Below are 26,660 nucleotides of genomic sequence, written 5' to 3' on the forward strand. Positions count from 1 at the left end.
GGCGACCGGATTTTCGCCCTTCTTCCTAATGTACGGCCGCGAGCCTAACCCACCTGTTCCGACTCAGCTGCAGATCTCCACGCCGCATGGTGAATCTAAATTGACCGAACATGTTAAATTCAACATCGCTAAATTGACAGAGGCACGGGAGGCGGCCATGCAGAATTCGGAACTCCACCAGAAGGCTAATGAGAGGCTCAGGCTGGGTCGGGCGCATGTGCTTCAGTGGAAACCGGGTGACAAGGCGTGGTTGCACTGTCCCCAAGTACCACTGGCGACCTCGTCTAAGCTGGTGCGGCCGTGGCGGGGGCCCGTGGAAGTGGTGCAGGTTTTGCGGCCACAATGTGTGCGTGTCAAATGGGGGAAGCGTCGGTGGTTCGTGCACCCCTCCAGATTGAAACCGTTCGTTGCGGCCCATGTTCCTACTTCACACATGCGTGGCCAAACATGTGAGGGGTCCACCGACTCCCGGAGTCCGACTTCGCTGCTTTCGCCTGACTTGACACCGACTGTTCCACCTCCAGGTGCACCAGGAGTGACGTGCTCACGACCGCCAACCCCTTCAGGGGGGGTCGGGGGTCGCTCAGCAGCGAAGCCAGACACTCTCACACCCAGACTGTTGACACCCGCCACTGGGCAAGCGGAAGCTGCCCCTTGTGACGGGCCCGCCGCAAGAACGCACGCCAAAACGCGCAGACTTTTGTGAGGTCGCCCGTTGGGGGGCCCTTGCGGGGGGGCGTCCTGGGTACTTGTATATATGTTGGTTTTACGGGATGGGGTATTTATTCGGGGGGGGGGGGGTGCGTCGGGTTGTTTTTGTTGTTGTTGTTATTGTTGAAAGTTTCGTGAGGCACACACGGATTTGGGGGGCATGCATCTTTAGTGTGATTTTGTTGCAGCCGGGACGGCTGCGGGCTGTACAGGGGGGGGTGATGTAGAGGTGTTACGGAGGGGGTGTTATAGAGTTGATACGGATGGGAAACAAACACACTGGGCGTGGCTATGTCTGTACGCGAGCAGGTGCTTACATCGACGTCCGCGCCGTTTAGCCTGGGGGGCAAATACGGCGCTGGGATCCCCCACGGCCCCACCCCTCAGGGGGGAATTGCTATATAAGGCAGTGAGCCAGAGGGCTCGGGGTTCAGTGTTCAGCTTTAACCAGAGAAGCAAGAAGACCTGCTAGATAGGCCCTGGGACTCCCTTGGATCGCTGTCCTTCTCAGGACCGACCAAGGCCAGCCAGTGGCGTGGCCCCAAGAGCCTAGAGCCGATGCTCTTGTAAGAGCCGGTCTGGGAACTCAGGGTGCCGTAATCCCAGCTTAACCAGGGCTGGGTTAGCTAGCCTCCCCTAGCCCGCTAGTGGAGGACCTAGGAATAGGCTAGCTGTGACATAGGTTGTCGATCTCCCAGTTAGACGGGTGGAGGGGCCGATACCCCTCCAAGTGTTGTATATCTCGGCCTGTAGATACAACTGTGTTTAATAAATAAGTGTGCCTCCGACTACGTCGTCCAAGCCTCCTTGAACCACACTACACAATTATTGCTATGCGCATTTTACAAATCATTGGGGGTAACAAATGATGAGTAATAATTTACTTGTCAATAGCCTCGCAAATCACCACATATTTTAATTGTAGGCTTTTAGTTTTCACATTATCCGGCCCCTTGCCAAACCACTGCTGGATTAAGGTCTTAGCACATGCCGGGCGATTATGGGGATTGTTTGACCATATTTCACCGCATTTATCAGTGTGGATTGTGTCTTGCCTCACGGCAGATGTGGAGCGTGTGTTCACAGGAAGTTCCTGTTTTTTTATGCTAATGTTGGTCACGTGACCAGGAAGTGACGATGTTAGATTTCCACTGTACCACGCGGGCGTCAGCCATTACACAGATAAGTCAAGATGGCGGCACGCATCGCATCTCAGTGAGACCACAGCCGCACTTGTCCATTGTGGGAGCTTAAGAAGCATTATCTGTAAGTTGTTTATATTCCTATAATATTGGAAATGCTGTTGTAATGTTGGAATGACCGTTATAGCAATGTAAATGCCTTTATGGTGCCGTTAAGTTGTTGTAGTAAATACGAGGCCTAGTTAGTAACGAAGCCTGTGACTTTCCTTATTGTGGATGTTACTTGTGATTTAGTAGGTCGAGTCAGACTTGTGCCTATGTTGCGACCCTGAGAGTGATGACGAAGTATCTCATCCACAGTTTAGTGTTAAGTGTAATGCTGTACATTTGGGGTGCAGTGGGATGAATACACTATGTGCCTGTATGCAACGCACCAGCTTGTGCCTTTGTCTAGTTGTTCAGGGGTAATGTGGGGGCCTGGTCCTTCCAGGATCTATTGTTATCTGAGGCAATGTTCTGATGCTGTGGTGTTCATTGTGTGGGTGTTTCCGAATTATAACAGATGCTGTATCTGTGTTTTCTCACCAGTTTTACCTGTTACAATCAATAAATGACGATCGGAGTTGGATGGTCATCCTGGCTCCGAGGGTTTATTGAACACATGGTTATCTACTCGACTAGCGGTGCAACGCAGCGCACAGCGAGGCCGAGATAGATTGGTTTAAGGTCGTTTGACCCACGGTGCCAAGGCCAGGAGCCTTGCAGGGCGAGGCCAGTGTCAAATGCCAGTCAAGGCTGGATCGTCGAAGCTGAGGCCAGTGGCTAGGCCAGTCAAGGCTGGGTCATCTCAGCTGAGGTCAGTGTCTAGGCCAGCCAGGGCTGGATCGTCTAAGCTGAGGCCAGTGGCTAGGCCAGTCAAGGCTGGATCGTCTAAGCTGAGGCCAGTGGCTAGGCCAGTCAAGGCTGGGTCATCTCAGCTGAGGTCAGTGGCTAGGCCAGTCAAGGCTGGATCATCTAAGCTGAGGTCAGTGGCTAGGCCAGTCAAGGCTGGATCATCTAAGCTGAGGTCAGTGGCTAGGCCAGTCAAGGCTGGATCGTCGAAGCTGAGGCCAGTGGCTAGGCCAGTCAAGGCTGGGTCATCTCAGCTGAGGTCAGTGTCTAGGCCAGCCAGGGCTGGATCGTCTAAGCTGAGGCCAGTGGCTAGGCCAGTCAAGGCTGGATCGTCTAAGCTGAGGCCAGTGGCTAGGCCAGTCAAGGCTGGGTCATCTCAGCTGAGGTCAGTGGCTAGGCCAGTCAAGGCTGGATCATCTAAGCTGAGGTCAGTGGCTAGGCCAGTCAAGGCTGGATCATCTAAGCTGAGGTCAGTGGCTAGGCCAGTCAAGGCTGGATCATCTAAGCTGAGGTCAGTGGCTAGGCCAGTCTAGGCTGGATCATCTAAGCTGAGGTCAGTGGCTAGGCCAGTCAAGGCTGGATCATCTAAGCTAGTCCAGTCAGGGCTGGGTCATCTCAGCTGAGGTCAGTGGCTAGGCCAGTCAGGGCTGGATCGTCTAAGCTGAGGTCAGTGTCTAGGCCAGTCAAGGCTGGATCGTCTAAGCTGAGGCCAGTGACTAGGCCAGGCAAGGCTAGGTCATCTCAGCTGAGGTCAGTGTATAGGCCAGCCAGGGCTGGATCGTCTAAGCTGAGGCCAGTGGCTAGGCCAGTCAAGGCTGGATCATCTAAGCTGAGGTCAGTGGCTAGGCCAGTCAAGGCTGGATCGTCTAAGCTGAGGTCAGTGGCTAGGCCAGTCAAGGCTGGATCGTCTAAGCTGAGGTCAGTGGCTAGTCCAGTCAGGGCTGGATCGTCTAAGCTGAGGTCAGTGGCTAGGCCAGTCAAGGCTGGATCGTCTAAGCCGAGGTCAGTGGCTAGGCCAGTCAAGGCTGGAGCATCTAAGCTGAGGTCAGTGGCTAGGCCAGTCAAGGCTGGATCATCTAAGCTGAGGTCAGTGGCTAGTCCAGTCAGGGCTGGATCATCTAAGCTGAGGTCAGTGGCTAGGCCAGTCAAGGCTGGATCGTCTAAGCTGAGGTCAGTGGCTAGTCCAGTCAGGGCTGGGTCATCTCAGCTGAGGTCAGTGGCTAGGCCAGTGAAGGCTGGATCGTCTAAGCCAGGGGTCAGCAACCTGCGGATTTGGAGCCGCATGCGACTGCTACTTCGTTACGTTATTTATTAAGAGCCACCGTCTCGTATTCACGTGGCATTGCGGCTCTTGAAATATTGAGTTTCTTGTACGAATTCGAAAAAAATATCTCGCCTTGTTATTTCAGTTGCCGACCCCTAGCCCTATCCAAATTCTGGGACCGAGACGAAAACCCCCAATGCAAAGGAGAAGGATGAGACCCTGAGAAAATGTCCACAAGCCAGCCTATATGTCGAGGACTAGTGTCACGGTGGACCCAGGGCTAGGTGGAAGGGCTCATCACTCGCCACTGGTGTGTTCACCATGGCTCGAATTTAACTCAAGTCTCCGTGCGTGAATCACCGCACAACTACAGCAATTCCTTGCACACTGTAGTAGTTTGTCATTGGAGCAGCACTGCACATTTGAAACACATTACGGTATTGTATATTAATACGTTTAGACTCCAGTGTGGCTTATCGGAGGCTCGCGTTTCTGGAAAACGTATTTTAATGGGGATAACTTTATTTGCAATACCGTTCAGCTCCAGTAATTCAGCAAATTCTTATCATGAACTTAACCACCTATGCCATGAACCAACAAATGAAAACCCGAATAGTAAAATAGTATATGTGGTGAGTTATAAAAGTAATCACATAATTTGATTGCTTAGATAAATCTAAGGCGTATATTGTTTTACAGCATGGGACATAAAACAGGCAGATGAGAGAGACGGTGGAGAAAGCAGTGCCGGGCTTGTTGAATTCAACGTGGCAGGATCTCATATCAGTAGGCGCTGTACCCTGGACTCATTGAGTCAGCCAAAAAACTACCCACCACGTGTGTTCATGCAGCGGTGCTCTCTAAGCTTGCCAGAAGGCTATCTCTTACGGTCAAATCAAACAGCTGATGCAAGCTCGAGACATTCAATCCTCGCGGAGGATAGCACACGGTCAGTTTTTCTGTTGTCGGTCATCCAGTCGATGATTGTTCATCCCTGCACGTGGCTTCTCGGAGAATCGTATCGCATCGGGTGATCACAAGATATTATTTTGACTCTTTTATGTTGCCCCACCGTCCAAACTCGAATCAAACTGACACCTCTATGGCCGAATCCACGTGTTGCCAGCTTTCACCGCTATGTTCTCCCCATGGTCGCGTGGATTTTTTTTTTACGGGTCCTCCGGTTTTTTTCCCTCCACATTTTAGAATCAACATGCATTTAGAGTATTTGGCTGCTTTACATTTCCACGTGGTAAGCCACTTCGTTGCGCTATAATTTGTGGCCAGGTCGCTTCTGAATAAGAGCTGAGTGGGCATTACCTAGTAAAATAAAAAAAGTTAATAATTTGGTTGGTGGGAATACAGCCGTATCGCAGGTACTTCTGCCAATTTGACTGCCTTTCTGTTTGATATAGCCAGAAACAGTGGTCTCGCCAACAATTTATCAAATTTGTTGCGTATTCAAAATTGATAATAATTCTGCCAAGTAGTAGTTTACTTGAATCGTTGGTCCAGTTTGACACATATTTGTCCACAGCATATGCCAACTTAATATGGATCGAATGCATCTGGCTGAATGTTGCTTAATCTTTAAAGTTATATAAACGTGCATAAAAGTGGCCTGTTACTCTTTAACTTGCGTCTGTTTATCATTTTACCAAAGATAAGATGATTGTTACGTCAATCATACGTTGCCTTAACGGTTTATCAAACACGTGGTTTGATGTATATTTTTTATCGTTATGGTGAGAATTGCGTGGCTTTATTTCGTCTTTTTTGCAATCTATTCAAATTGTGTACTTGACATCGTGTCATGAGTTGAAGAATTAAGAAAAACATCTAAATAACTAAAACTCAAATTTATACGGAACTATTTACACAAGGACTTACATAAAATAACCCAATCCATAACAAACCCTTAAATAACGCTAAAGCCGTTATCAGATGAACCCCTTAAGAAATAAAACTGAAAAACTAAATAAAAGGCACGACATCTACACAGACGTTTATGTAAGCAATGCAAACATTTCTTAAAGGACATAATAATGAGACTCGAGACAGAGAGGCGCGAATGTTCTGGGGAAGAGCGTTCATCCACACACTTGGCACCCTGGCTGCTACTGCTGCTCATGCTGTTCCTGAAGGCGCTATCTATATCGCCCGCTGATTGTAAGCTTGTCCAAGGCGCACGGCGGGTGATGCGATGATTCTAGCAGACCAGTGCACCGCACGTCTCAGAGAACGGCTGCAGCAGAGATTCTTCACAGGGATTCTGGAGAGAAAGAAAGAATATTTCAAGTGACATGTTTATCTCCATATATATAAAAGGCAAAGTTGTGAATGTGTGTCTGTTCAAAATGTTTAGCGTACTTCCCGACATGCAACAAACTGGACATTTGCCATGTGGGTACTTTCCAGACTATACACCATGCAAAAATTATAAAAATACACTTTTGTGTTTTGGGGGGGGGGGAGCTCAATGCATATATTTTTTGCACAGTGAGATGTGACGTCACATCTGTCACGTGACCCGCGCTTGTGGAAGCGTAACGCATTGTAGTGTAGTGGGTAGCGCGCTGCGCTACGAACCCGGCGACAAGAGTTCGATTCCCGCTCACGGCCACCACCGCTGACGATTATTTGAACCGGTCCTGGGCCTCCCCTAGGTCCACTCAGCCTCAAACAATTAACTGGTGTGGTGTGTGAACATTGCCACTGGGGAGACAAAGGCGGCCGGGCGTGGTGAATTAAGTCCCGGGCGAAGCCGGGGTAGTAAAGCTAGTCATTTATACAGTAGAGGGGGGACCCTCTTCTCTGACACACTCTACTATGATAATAATTCCCCAAATTCTCACAAATGGAATTCAGCCATAACCATTTGTATTATATATTGGTTTTTTTTATGACCAGTCATTACTGAATAGACTTAGACCATTGCCTGCACTTGAAAATCCGGTTAAAGCACGGGTGACTGAAACCCCGATTTGAATCAGACTGTGGGATGTTGCTGGGGGAAGGGGGACACTGGATGGAGGTGGTGGCAAGCAGAGACTGTAAAGAGTGGAATCAGATGCTGGCGTAGTCTCATGCCCAGCAGTGGCATGTTCATGTCTAAACTAGTTTGAAGTACTTAGCTCCTACCAATGTCCGTGTCTCATGGGATGGGGCTGTCCTTCCCCCCCCGTGGCGTCTTCTTGTTTAGAGGAGGTTGGGAGGACGGCATACGAAGAAGTGGTGACACGGCGGTCAATGTTCATACGTCAAACAAATGTTGAACGCTCGACGGAAAGAGCAACGATTATGCGATCTGCGTGTCCATCCTGTCTTCTGCTCCAAGCTCTCATCCCCTGTGTGCGCATGACCAAAGGTTGCGTGGCCCATCGCTTAATTGCAATGCAGTAAACACCCCGATTCACCTCTCCCCCATTGTGCGTCGTTTCGCCAACACGCCGTCACTATCATTGACACCGCTGCTACTCGACTTGCGTCGCCTCGACCCCGCGCTTACATAGTTGACAGCGTCGTCCGTCCGTTATCGTTATCGGTCGCCTCTCAGCCTTCGCCTCCAACTCCCCTGTACACGAATTGCTTTGAGTCGCGCGTCAAGAAATTTACTTTACCGTACCGTTTATTATTTACGTGTGGTCATTTTGGTGATTTGGAAGAAAAAAATCGCTTTTATTTACGTCCTTCCGATATTCGTCGTACATTTCCAGGAACGCATCCCCGACGTAAACCGAGGTAGTTTACTGTATGTGTATTTTATTGAATTTTGTCCATTCTACTCTCCCAGTGTTTTTTGTTACTTTAATGATTTAGAACTGGGGGTCCGGAGTCTTCAGCGGGGAGCAGGAGGCTCATTCCCCCCACTCCAGGCCTCCACGACGCTACGAGAGGAGGGCTTGCACAATGTGCGTCCGATTTGTGCATCCCGCTGCCGCTACCAGAGCAGTCCAATTCCCACCGCGCCCGGCCCGGTTCCAAGCACGGAGCAAAGCTCAGCGACGCGGACGGTGCGGTGGCCGTGGTGCGGGACGAGTGTGAATTTCGTGCGCGAAATTACGGCTGGAAGAAAAGTCGTGGGGGAGGGATGAGTTTTTTTTGGTTCTCGTGTTGGGGTTGATGCTCGGTTCAAAGCCGTCATTTCCTGCCACCGGCCAAGCCGGGAGCGCACGTGTGCGCGCGTGTACGCAGCACACATACACACAGAGTCTCGCTTTGACACGCACTCACTCAGGCACGCACAGGCGGCCCACGCAGAGCCAAGCGCTGCTCCTCCTCCTCCGGAGCAACAGCGGCAGCAGCGGCAGCGAGGATCGTTCCGTTTCACATCTCTGCTCCACGTCTGGCCGCCAGTCTCACGGCACGGTGAGATGCGCGAAGTCGCCGCTTGACGCTTTGCTGACACTTTTGTGATGATGTTGGTTATTGTGAAGTTGTCGCCGGTTTTCTCACGTCATTGCGGTGGAGATGATGGTTATGATGATGATGATGATTATTGGGGTTATAGAGACGATGGTTATTTTAGAGATGATGTCACGCTAACAGTCGTACTGCAGTATGATACGGATGTGTGTTGTGTATGCGTAGTTATTATCGTGTTATGGTTGGATAAGTTCTTCCTTACGAAGCCTAGCTGACAACCCGTTTTCAGAATTGAGTTAATTTCGGGAAAGCGCAGAATAAATCCATGACGATATTTCTGAAAAAAATGCGCTGTGTTTGGTAAACATAGTTGCATTACAATTATAATTGATGCGTTGCCTTGTTAACTGCGTTTGAAGGACTGTAGCTTCAATGCAGTACAGTGTATTGCACATTATAATTCCTCGGGCAGGGGAAAACAGATCATTGAGCAATCGTCAAGCACTTTAAAGTTAAAGTGTTGAACACGTTACGTCCCACTGTGTTGTCTACAGCCCACACATCGCGCAGAATTAATTTCTGGGTCCCAAATGCAACCACGAGCTGGTACAAGTTGGTTCTTGGCATCGTTAACGTTCTTACGCCTCGGGTGCTTTGCTGACGAGATGAAACTCATTCACGGGATGTACATATTAATATCGCGAAGGGTCAAATTGTTGGAACGTTAACTCGTCTGTACTCATTGGGCCTGTTAAATTGTTGAGGAGTGTGGCTTTTGTGAGCATTGGCAGAGTTGTGCGTGTTATCGCCCTTGGGAAAATCTATTGTACGATTATCGTTTCTACAAATCCTGGATCACAAAAAAGTCCATTTGAAGGTGGTCTCAGTTTTAACGATGATGAATATCATGATGGTGGTGTTGTTGATGAAGATGATGATATTCATCATCATCTTCATCAACAACACCACCATCATGACTTTATACCCCCTGGCTGAATTGACATGACATTTCTTCGTAAACATCGTCAGTCACTGGCCATCCTCAGCATGCTACAGTGCATGACGGCATTGCTCTGGATCAATCGGTTACATCATGAAACATCAAAACGCCTCTTAAAATTCAATTGCAGATTTTATTCTTTCTAAAGTCATGATAATGTATGCACAAGGTCATATTAACGATCGGCAACCATTTCCATGGTGCAGTAAACATTTTTCATACGTTATTAGATGTTCTAATAATAGATGTTGTATACGCTACCACGGATGTCCTACTTTTAAGCAGACGAGAGCCCATTTATAATCTGCAGTTTCCCCAATGCTGGGTAGTAAACAGGGGAAGGATAAATACAACACACTATGCTACGGCGCGATACAATATCTACACCAATTTTACTTCTTGCGCACATTGTTACAACACGTAGATTAGGTTATAACCGTGAGAGAATTTCTGGTGAATATCACCGATGCCTCTTTTTTAGAACTGCGTGTGTACGAGCGGAGGCGCAATGGTTAGCGCGCTACGAACCCGGCCATCCCATTTCGATTCCGGCTCACAGTCAACACCAGCGATAGCGGTTATCTGAACCGGTCCTGAGCCTCCCCTAGGTCGACTCAGCCTCAAATGAGTACCTGGTGCGGTGTGTAAACATCGCCACTGGGGAGACAAAGGCGGCCGAGCGTGGTGCTGGCCACCCACCACCCCCTCGTGTGCCGTGCCGGCCTTCATAGGTGCTCGCTAACAGCACTTGCCCCGACAGTCTGTTAAGGCTATACGGGGGTTATTTGTCTTTGTTGTTGCTCAGCGTTGTTGTTGTAGTTTGCGTTATGGCCACGAGGTGGCGCTGTCACTACCGTGCTTCTGGGTTGATGGAGGGGGTTACTGTCGGCCAAGGCGTGGGGTTACTGTCGGTCACACAGCGCTGCGCTGTTATTGCGGCTGTGAACGCAGCAGAAGTGATGGGCTCCTATGGATCAGCAGAAGTCTTCGCTTCTATGAAGCAGCAGAAGTGATGGGCTTCTATGGATCAGCAGAAGTGATGGGCTTCTATGGAGCAGCAGAAGTGTTGGGCTTCTATGGAGCAGCAGAGATGATGGGCTTCTATGGAGCAGCAGAAGTGATGGGCTTCTATGGAGCAGCAGAAGTGATGGGCTTCTATGAAGCAGTAGAAGTGATGGGCTTCTATGAAGCAGCCGAAATGATGGGCTTCTATGGAGCAGCAGAAGTCCTCGCTTATATGAAGCCACACGTCTCCCCAAAGGATTCACTTATTAACAGTAAATCCCAAAGCAACCACGCACGTTACAAGCAATCTTGAAAGTAATCCGTATCCGATTACAGATTATTCTGGGGCATCTACCCTATGGAAAGTAATCCCAAGCTAACCCCGAACATTACATTTGATCTTAAAAGCGGTCTGCCTACCCACCAGTGGGATTGATCATGGCCGATTATGATGAATGGATGCATAAATACTTGTGACACTGTTATGTATGCACAGTAATTATATAACCGCGTTATCAGTGCAATATAACAACACCACTCTTTCATTTGTTTAATTTATATCAACGTCTGTAATTTGAAGGCCAAAATTTTTTGTTAATGATGAAGAATTAAACAACATTACTACTGGGATAGGCAACGGTATATTTATACAATGTGTACAAAAAATGTATTCCGTCTACTCTCAGTATAAAGATATTCCAATTGCCACCATGTTCTCTCTCTTTTTATACATTTGAGCTTCTTTCAAGCTGACCAGAAGTAATTTTAGATAAGTACCAGTTGGTGTTCTTCTAGATATAAATAATGTAAAGTATAAATGTTTAGATAGGGGTCTTTTGAGAGAGAAAGCGAGTGCAGAGGGCATGGTTATTTAGAATTTTTTCCTATCGGCAAAGAAGGAGAGTGGTTTTTACTAGATCACTCCCGTCTGAAATGGATTTTTGTGGATAAACTGTGAGGTCACATCTGTTTTAATATATAGGAATATGCCTACGCAGCGGCGCTTTGGATAGATTGACTTGTGGATTTCAGTTTTTAATGACATTTGATTTAATGCAGAGAGCTGATCCTCGTTAGATCTTCATTTGATTAGTCATGGTCAATCCACTGCTGAATAAATCGCATCTTCCCCCCAGCCACTCCCATCTCTCACGATCGTAAAAGAAAGGGGTAAAAACCCTGAAATTATTTGCTCACACCACTGCTGCCAGAATGGCATTCAAATAAGAGAGCCCCGCCTACTCGTTTCCAGACTGGCCCAAACGTCTTCGAGGTGGGAGTAGCCCACACTTTGGCCCACCGCACAGTACCCACCGACACGACTAACTCTGGTGTGCACCATTTTATTCTGCTGGGTTGGACAAAGGCGGAGAAAAACAACGAAATAGCTGCACCATTCTTTCAACTGCCGCGCCCGGAGATTGAACCGATGTTTTTTATGGATTGCAAGTCCAGAATAATCACGGCAGCATCCACGATCCTACGCAGATAATTAGTTTTGTTTAGTGATTTGTTTTCCTCTCCTATACTTTGCACTGCTACCGTGATTTTTGTATTGTTTGTTGTTGTAACGTTCTGACCCCATGCCCCTCCTAGACATTTGTGAAAACGAGCGAAATAGCTAATCTTGATTCCTCTAGTGTAAATAAATATTCTGATTCTCAGATAACATTCTGTAATAAATAAAAAAGAATACTCCCTTCACCCAGAAAAATGCTCGTTTATTTTATGTTGTTGGCGTTTGCCTTTGCAGAGACAGTTCACTGCCGTGCGTGAGCATGGCGGAATGTCTACATTTTGGCTCAGGGCTGCCAACAGAGATGAGCACCACTCGAAGACTCATTTGAGCTCTGAATTCGACTCGTTCAACGTTGAGTAGGGCTTCGTAAGGAGTCCTCGCTGCTTGGTCGTCCGTTCGTTGAGATGGTCGAGGAGGCACTTGCTGTCGATCAGTTGCTGGCCTATCATCCTGATCACAATGACAGAAGGAGTTAGTGGAACCTGGGGGTATCCGATTAATTAAATCATCGATTACACTCCCAATTATCAGCTCGATTTTTACTGGTGTTAAATCGGACAGCACGAAAAATAGTTGTGTGGGGGGAAAAAACTTCTAGCTTCAGTCCACGCACGTGCCGCGCTCATTGGGAGATGGTGGGCGATTCTGGGTGACAATATTTATTTATACTGGAGGAATCCGATGAGCTATAAAGCTCTTTTTTCCCAGATGTCCAGTAGGTGCGGCTCCATCAGTCACGTCGTGCTGGCCATGGCTTGTAAGGGCCTCGCGTAATCAAAGACAAACAGAGCAGTTCAAATATTTTCGTCGAATAATCAATGTAATCGACGTATCAGCGTGGCTCTCGACACAGGAGTGCAGGTCGTGAGGTCACAGCCACCGCATGTCCCTTTTTCTTTACCATAAACCAGCCGACTACTGTAGCACTTAAGTGCTGCAATAAACTCGTAATGATAACGGCCGCAAGGTAATAATGCTTGTTATCTTTTAACTATGTCCCGCGTTAGCTTCTGAGGTTTTAGGTGACTGCGTGTGCCGCAAGGGGCTCTCGTGCGGGGGCGTTTGAATTTCTCCGAAAAACCCGAGTATTGTTTTCTAGGCACAGGTGATGACACGTCATTCTGCCCACGGGTCCAATTTAGCCCGGGGTGGTTTGTTGCCAATAAGATTCCTGTGCTTCCAAAGCAACAGATCACGTGAATTGTCACCACCATTTTTCGTTGTTATTAAATCTTGACCTTTTGAGATGGTGTATCATCAGTATGTTGATGGTCACCCTGTTCAGGCCTGTAATTTCAGGGAAAGGTGTGGTGGGTCAAGGACGGGGGGGGGGCTGCAGGTGGTTGAGTTCCCCCCTCTCCCTTCTGAAGGCTTCTAAATTCTCAGTCAACAAGAGATTGATATCACAGCCCTTCCTCCTACGCTTCTACAAGAGGGAGTCGGGAACAAGGGCAGAATGCTCAACAGACTAAAGCTAAGAATGCCGCACCTCTGATTAGCACGGTTGGCTACGTACGGTGCGAAAGAAGTTCAACAAACTATGTTTCGTATGTAACATTTTGTCTAAAGTTTTTTGACATTGGCCGTTTCGTGTCCCGCCCCCCTTTAGAAGCAGTATTTGTATTTAGACTGCGGGAGGAATCCCTTTAGAACCAGTATTTGTATTTAGGCTGCGGGAGGAATCCGATGAGCTTTGAAGCTCTGTTTTTAAGTCCAATAGGGGCATGGGGTCAGCAAGTCACATCAACAAACACAAACACGACGAGTGCGAAATAGAGAAAAGGTAAGCAAGCAACTATAAGTAAATATAAACTCACCCTCTAGCAGTACAAATTGAACAAGTACATACATTCCTGCCGATTTGTCACCACCAAATGCAAGCTTGGGGCTAGGCAGCAAAACAACAACAGACCCTGATCACACTCAGACAACACACACAGTAAATTAAATTGCACATTAAAATTGAACTATGGACTTACAGGTAAGGTTTAAAGTTACAAATCACATTTGCAAATGTGGCCGTATCCAGCACAATCGGGGTTCTGACTGCTGCAGTGTTATGAGTGTGACGTGACTGTTTTAATACTGTTCCACAGTTGTTGGTCCGAAGGAAATTGTTCTATGCAAATTTACAATACTTGGCAGCACCTTTCTCACCTGTGAAGTCAACACCCTTTGACTTGAGGCCTGCATTAATTTTGGACCGTCCGTGTTTTTTGTTACATTTCAATCTCACGCCACTCACACGACACCCCTGCTTCGAAGTGATGCGAAGTAAATAAGTAATATTAAAAAATATTTTTTTAAAAACACGCTTTAATGAAATGTACCGTACGAGTAATGGCAGAGCTCCAAGACTCCAGGAAGTGGCTCCGAAGCTTTCCATAACGTAAGGGACCGTGGTGATTTACAGCCAACGTTAGTTGAGCGTGGACAATTGGAGTCAAGGCGAAATATAACATATATAAAAGAATGTTTAAAAAATATTTTGAATTATTTTTTTATGATAGAATATTGTATTGCCATCAGTATGACATAAGTATACCAAGTTTGCAGTCGATACCATATTGGGAAGTGGGTTAAAATTGAGTTACAAGATTTGAGAATACGACAACAACAGACAGTGAGTTAATAGAAAGCGTGTAAAAAGATTGTTTACAAATATATTTTTTATTTTATAGAATATGGTATTGTCATCAGTAAGACATAAGTATACGAAGTTTTCAGTCGATACCACATTGGGAGCATACGACAACAACGACAACAACGACAAAAACAACAGAGTGAGTTAAATAAAAGCGTGTAATAAAAGCGGGTAATAAATAGCCTCTCTCTGCTCATGCGACGATGACGCGGTGCTCGCCTCCTTTGGTGGACCTGAGCCCGGATTGGAAATTCCACATTCCTATGGCAGGGGTGGCGGATGCGATGTTCGGTGAACAACCATGTTACTAGTTTCAAGACACTGTAGAGGGGGACTTTTGGCTCAGTTGACCCTGAATTGGAATTGAACTTGCAACTTTGGAACTCATTGACCTTCACCAATTTTCAGTCCGAAATTGTTGAAGGTGCAGCTTGTGTTGGGCTCAGAATTGCTGTCCTTCAACCGTCTCCGATTCCACTGGTTTAGAGAACCACTCACAGGCAGTTGATGAATCACAAATGCCTCGTATAACCACTATGAGTTTTGGTTCTGGATATTACTTTTTCAATAGTACAGTGTCCAATAATTTATATTGAGTACTCTTGCCAATAGCATCTGATCGTCGATCACTATTTATTTAACAGGCCTGACTGCTGATGATACCCAGAATAGTCAAAACCAGTCCTCTCTTGCTTGAGTAAATACGGCTTGACTGTGTTGATCTGGAAAGCCAATGGGAAGATGGACTAAAACATGTGTGGAGACACAGAACATAGGTCTACTTTGTACGTTCGTTACACAACCTTAGTTGTTTTGCAGCTCTTATTGATGCATCCCATTAAATCGTACATTGTGTGTGTTTTCTGAAATGTGCAATTGCGATACTGTAGCTAGGCTTTCCAAGAAAGCGGTCATGGGATGGCATAGCAGCTGTGCCCTGCCTACTACTACACGCTAATGATCAGTTGGAAGCATTCAAATTTGCTTTTTAAGTAACACTGTTCATATTGCAAAAGTTTGAAATTAACCACAAACAATGCCGTGTCTTCTGTGATCACCCTCAGGGAGGTCATCTGGCAATGTTTGTATTTTTTAATTTGCAATGAAAACTATGTTTGAAAGTTACAAGGTAGTTGTTTGCGCTTGTGCTGTGTTTGGAATGATGTCGTTTCGGACATTCAGAACAACACATGGAGCGAAAGGTCAGACACCTTGCCGAACAAAGGCAAATATCCCCCGTGTAGCCTTCACAGACTTTTGAGGCAAGTGCTGTTAGCGAGCACCTATGAAGGCTGGAACGGTACAAGAGGGGGTGGATGGCCAGCAACACGACCGCCTTTGTCTTCCGAGTAGTGATGCTTACTCACCGCACCAGGTACTCATTTGAGGCAGAGTCGACCTAGGGAGGCCCAGGACCGGTTCAGATAATTGTCACTGGTCTTGGCCTTGAGCGGGTATCGAACTCGGGTCGCCAGGTTCATAGCAGGGCGCGCTGACCGTTACGCTATCACTGCCGAGGAACATGGAGTACAACACGCAATGATGTTGAACGTTGAGCCAGCCGTACTGAAAGCGGTCGTTGGGATTAGTCCTTTAAACCAAGTGAATTGCATTCACTTGGATAATTAATGAATTCGCTGCGTACATTTAGATCACATTCTCACTTTATTGGGCAAACCGATCATACCCGAACAAGGGTTTTTTAAACCACAAGTGCTAAACAATTCAAATAAAATTATATATTTGAAATATTATCGTTAGTGGCAGTTTTGCACCTTGGTATCAATGCGTAGCCAGACACGCACATCCGCACCTACGATTAGCGTGCTTGGCTACGTACGGTGCGAAATAAGTTCTACATACATACAGGGATAAATCATTTTAAAGTTGCACGGTGCACGCAAGATATATGTATACAGCGTCGTACAGTATAGCGTGTACAATATATACGGTACAATATTTCAAATAATTACCAGTACTATAATGTCACTGACGCCACACGCTGAAGCTAACCCCACGTCAATGATGAATTGTATTCGTGGCAGACGTAATGGATTTTGGGATGAGCAGAGTAATTGTATTGTTTTTCTGGTTCTTTAAATATTCACACACATTTAGCGACGGACACTCAGTGGATTAAAATTTCAGTTCCAGTATTTTTGGACCATTCCCTCTCACCGCTGATTTGGCAACAAAAAACAAGTTTTTAAACTATCTCTGAAAGATACACGGTACCTTTGCTAGGTAAGTGAATGTTGGACACAATGGAGCATATGACACACGGGTGGTGGATAGTACATCAGCGAAATTGTACACGTGATTTAGAAAAGAGGCAGTCTAACTCGGTCAATGATTGGTTCATATGGATGCTGCAATGGGTTAGACACTTTCATAGGATAAATGTACTTCATACTAATAATAATTTACGTCCCTCATTCAATTCACTGCTGGATAAATGCCTCGCCACGCCGTGCTGACCATGGGGATTATTTAACGATACTTCACCGTGGAGGTCGGCTGGTGAAAGATTGGGGTGGGTTGCCCAAGAGCGGTTAAGGAATCGCTTAACCACTCATATTAGCCGTGGCCCAGAATCAACCTCGGGTCGCATGGTTTCAGAGCACGGTGTGCCACTTGGACCCCTCTCAATCCCTTCAGGACTCCTTTATAGTGTAAAAAAACCGCATAACAATGATTACGTGTAAAACGCAATGTCCATAACATTCCAATATCAAAGAGACTTACAAAATATTACAATGTATTCGTGCCAACGTGTCGCTCATTAGGGGGACATCACACTCCCCCGAGGGCCATGCATTTGTTTGTAACCCTGCGTCAATTTAGTCGCATTGCCTTGCACTCTGCTCTTAATGTTTGCTTTTTGACCGGTTTAGCAGACGTACTTGGCAAATAACGTCATGTGATTTTGAAACACGTGGCTTTCTCACTTGCGTTGCGTCACCAGCTGGCGCCAGCAAGAATATTTGCCACAAAGACAAAGATCCCCCGTGTAGCCTGTAAACAGACTGGGGCAAGTGCTGTTATCGAGTAGCAACCTACGAAGGATCGGAAATGGCCAGCACCACGCCCGGTCGTCTTTGTTTCCCGAGTGGCGATGTTTTTACACACCGCACCAGGTACTAATTTTGAGGCCGAGTCGACATAGGGGAGGCCCAGCACCGGTTCAGATAATCGTCATCGCTGTTGGTGGCTGTGAACAAAGACGGTCACCGCATTGCGGCGCTTTGCGATGCGCTTCTGCGGCCGTCTGGAACGCGCTCTTCCCACCAACATGAGGAATCCACTGGGAGGCTCTGGGATTCTTACATCATCTCGAGCAGTGTGGTGAACACGGAGCGCATCCATCCCCTGGGGGTGCAAGATGCCCTTTCTGGGGGGCGGGGGGGTGGGTGCGAGACACGGCCAGATGTTGTTTTCGAAGGTAAATAATCGAAAACACAAATTAAGCACGGGCACGTAAGCACAACTACTTTGTTTCATCAAACATTGTGCATTTATTAACATTGTACATTTATTTTTACGATTGTGAAACAAAGGTACGCCAGGTTTCGGTAAACATTAAGAACCCACTGATCTAGACAAGCTCGCTTCTTTAGAACTGCTTCTTCTTGTTGTGTTGTTCATTCCCCGCACACCCCCGGATTAGCGCGGTTTGGCGACGTACGGTGCGAAAGAAGTTCAACACACGTCCAGTGCTGCACATGATTTAATTGTAAGCGGGGTGGTGGTGGTGCCCCATCGCTCACTCCATCTCCCCCCCCCCGCTCCCCCTGGTGGGGGTGTCTGTGCGAGACCGGGAGTCGTCCGAGACGGCTGTTGCCATGCCGTGTTGGGGTCGCAGCTGACTGCAGAGACACGCAAGCCTCGGCACTCGCCGCCAAAACAAGCGGAATGGCAGAATAAGTAGGGGAAAGGTCACTGGCGCACACGCACGTGCCTCTTCACACCCCCCCTGCCTCACGGAGCAAAGTGGAGTCATCCAATCTCAGGCTTGTTTTTGTTTATACTAAAAACGAGACAAAGACAAAGATCCCCCACCCCCCGCCCCCGGGGTAGCCTTGGCAGACTGCTGGGGCAAGTGTTGTCAGCGAGTAGCAGCTATGAAGGGGAGCACGGCACACGATGGGGTGGTGCCCGGCCGCCTTTGTCTCCCCAGTGATGTTGTTTAAACACCGCACCAGGTACTCATTTGAGGCTGAGTCGACCTTGGGGTGGCCCGGGAACGGTTCAGTTATTCGTCACTGGTGTTGGTTGGCCGTGAGCGCGCTAACCGCCGCGCCACCACTCCCCGCGCACTCAGATACTCGGACACAAAGACAAAGCTCCCCCATGTAGCCTTTCCAAATGATAGGCCACTTCGTTGAGCGATCGTGGGTGGATAGCCAGGTCGCTTCTGAAAAATAGCTAAATAGCTCAGTGGGCATTACCTGGTGAAATAACAAAAAAAATAGTCTCCCCAATGGCGATGATGTTTACACGTCGCACCACGTACTCGCTATTTGAGGCTGAGGCGACCTAGGCGGAGGCCCCCAGGACCGGTTCTAGATAATCGTCACCAGTGTTGGTGGCCGTGAGCCGGAATTGAACTCCGGTCGCAGGGTTCGAAGCGCGGCGCGCTCACCGCTTTACCACCGCTTCTGTGTTTATGCCCGCACACATGCACACCCCTGCAAGACGCACCAGAAAATCAAGAAGAAGAAAATCACAGGCGCTCCAGTGGCTTCCAAATATCGTAAGGAAAATCGTTCCAGACGCCTGCAGAAGAGCTCGTGAAAGCCCGCGATGCGGTCACCGTCTTTGTTCGATGGCCAGCCAAAAGTAGCTCAGGGTGCCCCGGATTCGTGAAAACCAAAACATCCACACAAAAGCAAACCCCTAACCAATACACGTAAAGATGATTAACAGAAAGCAGGCAGTCACTGTAATCTCTTTCTTCTCTCGCGTCTCTGCATCTCTCTTCTCGCCACATCTGCGTTTTCGTCTTCATGTGTTTTTATGACCATCTCGCTCGGGTTTTATACATTGAAAAGGGGATTTGTGGTGCCTTAGTTCGTCACCCAGTGAGCCATAACGACATCGCTGCACGTATTGCGCGGGGCACGGCTCACGTTCGCAAAAAAACTAAAACCAAGCAACGTTTTATTTTACACGCTTTTAATAACTCACTCTGTCTGTTGTTCTTATTGTTGTTGTTGTATCCTCAAATCGTGTAACTAAAAAATTACCCACTTGCCAATGTGGTATCGACTGCAAACTTGCTATACTTATGTCATACTGATGACAATACAATATTCTATCATAAAAAATTAAAATATATATTTTAAAACATTCTTTTTTATATGTTATGTTTCGGCTTGGGTTTAATTGTCCACGCTCAACTGATGTTGGCAAGCTCCGAGGCCACTTCCTGGAGTCGTGGAGTTCTTCCATTACGGTACATTTCATTAAAGCGTGTTTTAAAAGAACGTTGTTTAAATATTACTTATTACCAGGTAAAGCCCACTGAGCTATATACTGCAGCTCTTGTCTCAGACGCGACCTGTGTATCACGTGATATCTCAACGGAGTGGCTTATCACGTGGAAATGTAGAGCAGCCAAATACTTTAAACACGCGACGTTGATTCTAAATGTGGAGGGGAAAACCGGACGACCCGGAGAAAAGTGCACGCGACCACGGGGAGAGAGAAGCAAACTCCGAACATACAGGGGTAGAGGTCAAACCCACGACGTCCTGCATACCAGGCGAAATAGTTAACATCTCGCCATCGAGATGTTAAACGCCTATCTTTTAAACAATCTGTACTCTGAATATAAGATACGGCGTTGCGGTCGCTTCCCTGATGCTCGATGTTCAAAGCGGATCCTCGTTAGTTGGCGCTGCTCGATGAGAAAAACAATTCGGTGCGGGGGATGATGGAGAATCATTTAATTATTTTACACTGATGAAACATCTCAAAAATAGTCTATGGAATACAAAGAGCCATCGAAAGGTTTTGAGGCCAGGGGCAACCCTCTTTTGTGCCATCCTGGTGGTTGCTCCTGCGAGGGTGGCCGTAGTTGAATTGTTGGAACTGAACGAAGAGGTGGTCAGAGTTCGACCCAGCGAAATGTTAAAAGGAACTCGGCTTTTCTCAGAAGCATTTGGCGCCAGTCCTGGCAATATAGCACAGTCAGCTGGCTGCCGGTTCAAGGGAACCGCTGGCTGAAATAAGGAAGCGTTGTGAACAGAGCGAGCAGCAGTACAATGGGGTCTGCTCATGTCATGGGAACTCACTATCTTTTCTGACGTTTTTGATGATACAATGTTGATTTGAAGCTTTTGTGACTGCAGGAATCCATTCTCTGGTTCTTTCGGTAAAGTCACGTAGGTATATTTTATTTTATACCTACGTGACTTTACCGAAAGAACCAAAGAGTATGATACAATGTGTTAAGGGGAGTTGTTTTTTCCTGCTTGATTTATGTGGGGTGGAGGTGGTAGGTTTATGTTCATTAAAGGAAACGCATCAACCTACGGTACTGAAGTGTTAAGATACCAGTACCTTAAACCAAATGAAAATAAAATCGCAAAAACAGGGGGTGGCACTTAACTCCATGTGTCTTAGAAGCTGTTCTACGGTGGTGGAACATGTGCAGGCCTTTGTCAATCCACTGCTGCTTGAGAGCCTCGCCATGCTGCGTGAGTTCCAGGTAGCTATTTGATCACTGGTCGTTGTGTGTGTTGTAGGTGGCGGCAGGTCACATAGATGTGGAGATGTGTGTATTTTGAACTTATTTCGCACCGCACGTGCTAATCGGAGGTGCATCTCCGAGATATAGAAGTTTTGTACAACAGTGTAGCCGCCCGTTGTCACGTGTTTATGCATGATGGTTGACTCATCCGATCTCAATGCTCTGCTTGCCTTCGTGAGGTTTAACAAACGTGGGCATACACACCCACGTTTGTTCACACAATTAAATGTAAAAAAATAACCCGCAGCAAAAGCACACGGATTATTGTTAATTGGGGTGGCTGGCCCAGAAAATATGAAGCAAAACACTGTTTGCCCAACAATCAGGCCATTACTTGTTATGAAACCTTGCCACGTGTTGGGTGTTTTTTGTTTTCATTGTCTGGTGAGAATGAACAACGGTAAAGGTTGCAGCCCTGCAATTTCTTGCTGTTGGCAGAAGGAACAGACTCGTCTGCTCGAGAGAGTCCCACCTCAAGGAGGTTACTTGTTCCACTCTTCCATGCTGTCCCCGTGTCTAGGAAAGAGATGGGAGTACCCACACTTTATCCCACCCATAGACCATGGCGTACCCATTTATATGTGTCGGTGTTTCAACTGCCGCGGCAGGAGATGGAGTCCAACCGGGAACATCTGGCTTGCAAGTCTAGTGCCCTGCCAACCACAGCATCAATGTGGCGACGTAGATAGAACGTAACTCAGAGCGTACATACAGTAGCAGCATTACATCCTTGGCACTGCGTACAGGAGCCCAGTTGAGGATGTGGCTGCTTATACACTCAACAGTTTCGTTTGTGGTATTGCAATAAAACAACACTTTTTGTACTTCTGCTTTTTCTCAGAATCTTCATGTAGCCTGGAGAAATCCGATGAGCTATGAAGCTCTTTTTCACTGACGTCCAGTAAGGGGCATCTGTTTATAGTTTGGACGCGAGTGTGCAGGCTAAGTAAGTGTATGGACGCTGATGGTTGTTTTTTTTACATTTCAAAAAGTTTACGTTTTCTAACTTTTTCCCCACAAAGCCAAACCAGCACTGGGCAATAATTACCTTAATTATGCGGGGCCGGAAAGGGGGCATGGACGGGCTGAAACGAGTGATAATAAACAATTCCACAGAAGCAGAAGCAGATCGAGCATCGGCCACTACTTTTTTGCCTTCCCGCAAAAGTGGCCCGAATTTGATCAACTCCGGAGGGATGATGGGCTGAGTCATGACCGCTTCCCCCCCACGCCGGAGATTTGATCTCGTGGCGTTCCACTTGGCCCTCCACGTTTTTTCACAACCACCGCGCCGCCCGTGCGTCGTCTACACAGCATCCTCGATTGAGAGCCACTTGTTTATGTAGTGCTCGAGTGTCTGGATGTGCAATCGTGGTGCACTCTGCGTGTACTTCGCGTGCGCTACGGTCACAGACGACGGACTAACAAGGCCACCGTGGGTAAAGCGGGGGGCGCAGTGGTTAGCATCGTGCCGCGAACCCGCTGACCTCAGTTTGATTCTGCGAACATCAGTGGCGACTAAAATCAAAACAGGTGCTTGGCCTCTCCAAGGTGAACTCGGTCTTAAATAAGTACCTGGTGGCGTGGTGTGTAATAATACATCAGCGATGGGCACAATGCTGACCACAACACCCATTCGTGAGCCGCTGCTCGGCTTCGTGATAAGGTGCTCGCCAAGAGCATTTCCCCCAACAGGCTTTGTAGATTGCACGGGGGGATCGTTATCCTTGCGCGCCATGAAAATGTCTGCCTCTCCATTGCGTCGACAGCATTTTCTCGTTTGTGATGCTGGATGATCCCTTGAAAGATACTCCACGTATGTACGAAGGTCCTCTTATTCCTAAAGACCTCGGCTTCGGCATCATTATACGTCTTACGCAAATTACACTGAGGACATTGGACAAAGTGCGTCAAGGTGAGCAGTAAAATCTTTAACAAGTGCTTATAGATTGGTGGGAGACATGCGAAGGTAAAGGCGCAGCGCTGCAATTGCTCACTCAACGGCACTGCTGGCAGAAGAGCCTCCACTCGAGTTTGCTCTGGAGAGGCCCTCTCGACTGTATTTGGCCTGCTCTTCCACCCTGACCAGACGTCTCGGAAGAGGTCAGAGTTCCTCCCACACTTTACCCCACCTCACGCGACCTGCCAATAGAACCCCGCCGGGCGAGATTTAACAAATCTGCTCCATTGGTTAAACTTCCGCTCCGGGAGATCGAATCGAACCGGCGAACCACTTTATCGCAGGTGCAGTGCACGAAGCAATTAAACCGAGAGAGAGAGAGAGATCTGTATGGCTTTGAAATGTATTTATTTTGTTGTCTTGTTGTTGCGACGTTCTGACGGGCCCCTACTGGACATCTGTGGGGAAGAAAGAGCTTCATAGCTCATCGGATTCCTCCTCCCGTATTGTGTCAATAAATATTCTCACCGATTCCGACATATATTAGTGGGGTATCCATAAATGGATTGCCCTGTGGGTTATTTTTTTGCTGTTGTCAAGTGCGCTCAGTTCCTGCTGACGAGCAGCTGTTCCATTGTTGGTGGAAGTGGGGGGCGGTGGGGGAGACAAGGCGGGGGGGGGCACCGGGGGGTTGCACAGGAGGAGCTTTGTTGAAGCGGAGCAGGAGCCTCCCCTGCCCCAAGTGAACGGGCACCCGGGCAGCACTTCCATTGGACGGCTTCCCCCTCCCTCTGGCTGGCCCTCCATTGGCCGGCTGTCTCCATGCGGCAAGCGCCGGAGTAAGAAGAACGCTGTGGCATGCCGGGTCGGCGTGGGGGGGTTACCATCGGTCAGACCGCTGTGTTACTTCAGGTCGTGGCGGTAATAGCCGGCCCAGGGCTTTGTACGAGAAAAGACTAAATAAACCCAGGCGTACAATTTTGCTTAATTCTCACCGTACTGGTATCGCAAGTTCGTTCAGCTTTGGGATTTTTGTGTGTTTTTCTCTCTCTCCATCCTTGTGCATTAACACCGTGTCAACCCACACGGCGAACCCCGTGTTCTTGTACAGGGAAATTGAGTTTTCAGGTCCACGCGGCGCACAGCCGTTTCAATGCTGGCAAATGTGTTTGTCTATTTGTTTGTGTTTCTCCCTTGTGATGGTACTTTGTAGGATGAACGTTGAGATTTATAAGGGCACGGGTTGATCGATAAGGTCGGAATTGGTCTGTAATAAGGCTAGCCCTGATGAGGGGTTCACAGATATGCACATATGCATCTAACTTGGCCAAAGTTGAACTGGGTTCTCCTGCACTCATCCAGGGCCCTCCGTCCCCCCCCCCGTTCATCTCTCGCGCGCTCTGCAAATAAGTGAGGGCCATCGTATCGGGAATGCCGGGAATGGGCGTATCGGTGAAGTAAGGGGTTGGCACGGAACTGAGCGGGATTTTTTTTGCGAAATGTGGGAAAACAGTGGCGTGGGGGAAAGCTGTTCCTCTTCCGATAGTCGGGTGGCGTCCCACAAACTAAACCAGTGGCGCAGTTCAGTAAACAAAGAACAGGAACGTTTTGTCCCCTCCCCACCTTCGGGTGCGCAACGTTTTGCCCGATAACCCCTTCCCGTTTTCCTTTTCGCGATAGTAACTGGCGGAACGCAATTCGACCACGGCACTAGAGAGACACCTTTTCTGTCCAGGTGGGTGTCACGGTGGGTAGATTGGGGGGGGGGGGTACTCCTCCTCATGCCCCAGTCCCGGAGCCGAGCGGTGGAACAATTCCACGTGGGACTGTGAGCGGGAGAAAAAAACCGGAGCTCGTCAGGCGCAGGGTTGGTCCTTCGTCTTGATCCTTCGTCTTGATGATGTTTGTGTGCGGTTGCTACCAACTTCCAAAGTGGAAAGTCTCCGCCGAAAGAGCCTCAAAAGGTCGCGAGATGTCGCGAGCTAGACTTTGCAAAGTTATCAAACGCGCCACGGCGAGGACAGTTCACCCAATTTTAGGCGAAGTAAAACTCACTGATCCGTAATACGTACCAGGCATCGTTTCACTGGACGGTTACGCGAGTTATTGACCAAAGCGAGCTGAGACTGGAGCCACACGTGGGGCTTTCGCGTCCGACGTCGCAATTCAAACTCGGTTTCCTTTACCGGGTTGGACCGTGTGGGTGGGTGTGATGTCATCTAGAGCTGTGTGCCCTCCACCACCTGACACAGCCAAACGGTCGGCTTTGACCGTGTGTTTTTCTCACTTTCTGCAGAGAGTGGCGACTTGTCACGCAGAAACACGGAGGCCCCGTCGTGTGGTTTGCGCTCTCAGGATTGCGTGGCCTCGTCGTCGCGTTTTGCTCGGTTAAAGGACTTGACCACATTGTGTAAATCCGCTGTAAAAAGATAAACGAATTTGCTCGCTCATACCCCAGTTCCAACCAGAGGGGGCCGGCCCTCTCTCTCTACTGGAGGCAGCCCTGGAGGGTGTTTTTCGCCCTGCTCTTGGAAGAGATGGAAATACTGTGCCCACACTTTGTCTCACCGCACATGACCTGCCGATCGACTAACCGTGGCGTACCGTTTGACGCTGCTGGGTCGACAGCAGCATCAATTGAATCGAACCAGCGACCCCTAGATTGCAAGTCCAGTGTGATAACCATTACACCAAGGAGTGTCCACAATTGCATTGTAATTAAGAAATGGAACTGCTACCATACCGTATCTAATATCACTGAAGTAGGTTAGACTCACAGCCTTTGTCCTGTTGCATAACCAAGACAAGCAAAGTGTCTCTACAAAGTATCTCTACAAAGTATCTCTACGCCACCTATGGGTGTTTTCCAGTGTTTGTGGGGAGCGGTAGTGGAGCGCTTTTGGTGCTGTGTTACGAACCCGGCGATCCGGGTTCGATTCTCGCTCACGGCCAAAACCAGCGACGATTATCTGAGCCGGTCTTGGGGCTCCCCTAGTTCGACTCAAATGAGTATCTGGTGTGGTGTGTAAAACATCGCCACGAGGGAGACAAAGGCGGCCGGGTGTGGTGCTGGCCACCTAACCCCTCGTGTGGTATGCCGGCCTTCATAGGGTGCTCGCTAACAGCACTTGCCTCGACAGTCTGTTTAGGCTATACTGGTGATCTTGGTCTTTGTTATCCTGAGTCAAGAGTGAAAATTCCACGTTCCTTATAGCAGGGCTGCGGTTATAAAATGGGAAGCAGAGGGGCAGTGGAGCAAAACCATCCCCGCTGTGCTGACGTTCTGTGCTCCTACGTCCGTCCACGCTTCTGCGTCTTCACTCAGCCGCCGGCACTGACCCGCACGGCGTGGGGAGGCCATCATCCAGCAGTGGGATTGACAAAGGGGCTGCATGCGCAGACGTGTGCACAGCGGAGACGAGTCTCCGTAGGATATTGACAGAACCGTCTTCCTCTAGGCCCCTG

At 48.2% G+C, this 26,660-nt stretch overlaps 1 protein-coding gene across 5 annotated transcripts in view; it reads left to right on the plus strand.

The window, feature by feature from the left end:
* The first annotated feature begins 8,141 nt into the window (after nt 1-8,141).
* LOC144733367 (phospholipid-transporting ATPase ABCA1-like) overlaps nt 8,142-26,660 on the plus strand; it is a 77,782-nt gene continuing 59,263 nt past the window's right edge. For 4 of the 5 annotated variants that reach the window (XM_078615245.1, XM_078615246.1, XM_078615248.1 and 1 more), the window contains exon 1: nt 8,142-8,376. The gene's annotated coding sequence lies outside the window, so the exon portion shown is untranslated. The remainder of the gene's footprint in view (nt 8,377-26,660) is intronic. The other variant, XM_078615249.1, reaches the window with a different exon arrangement.

This window comes from Lampetra planeri, chromosome 46 (genome assembly GCF_965212315.1).
Source record: "Lampetra planeri chromosome 46, kcLamPlan1.2.h2, whole genome shotgun sequence".
Lineage (NCBI taxonomy): Eukaryota > Metazoa > Chordata > Hyperoartia > Petromyzontiformes > Petromyzontidae > Lampetra > Lampetra planeri.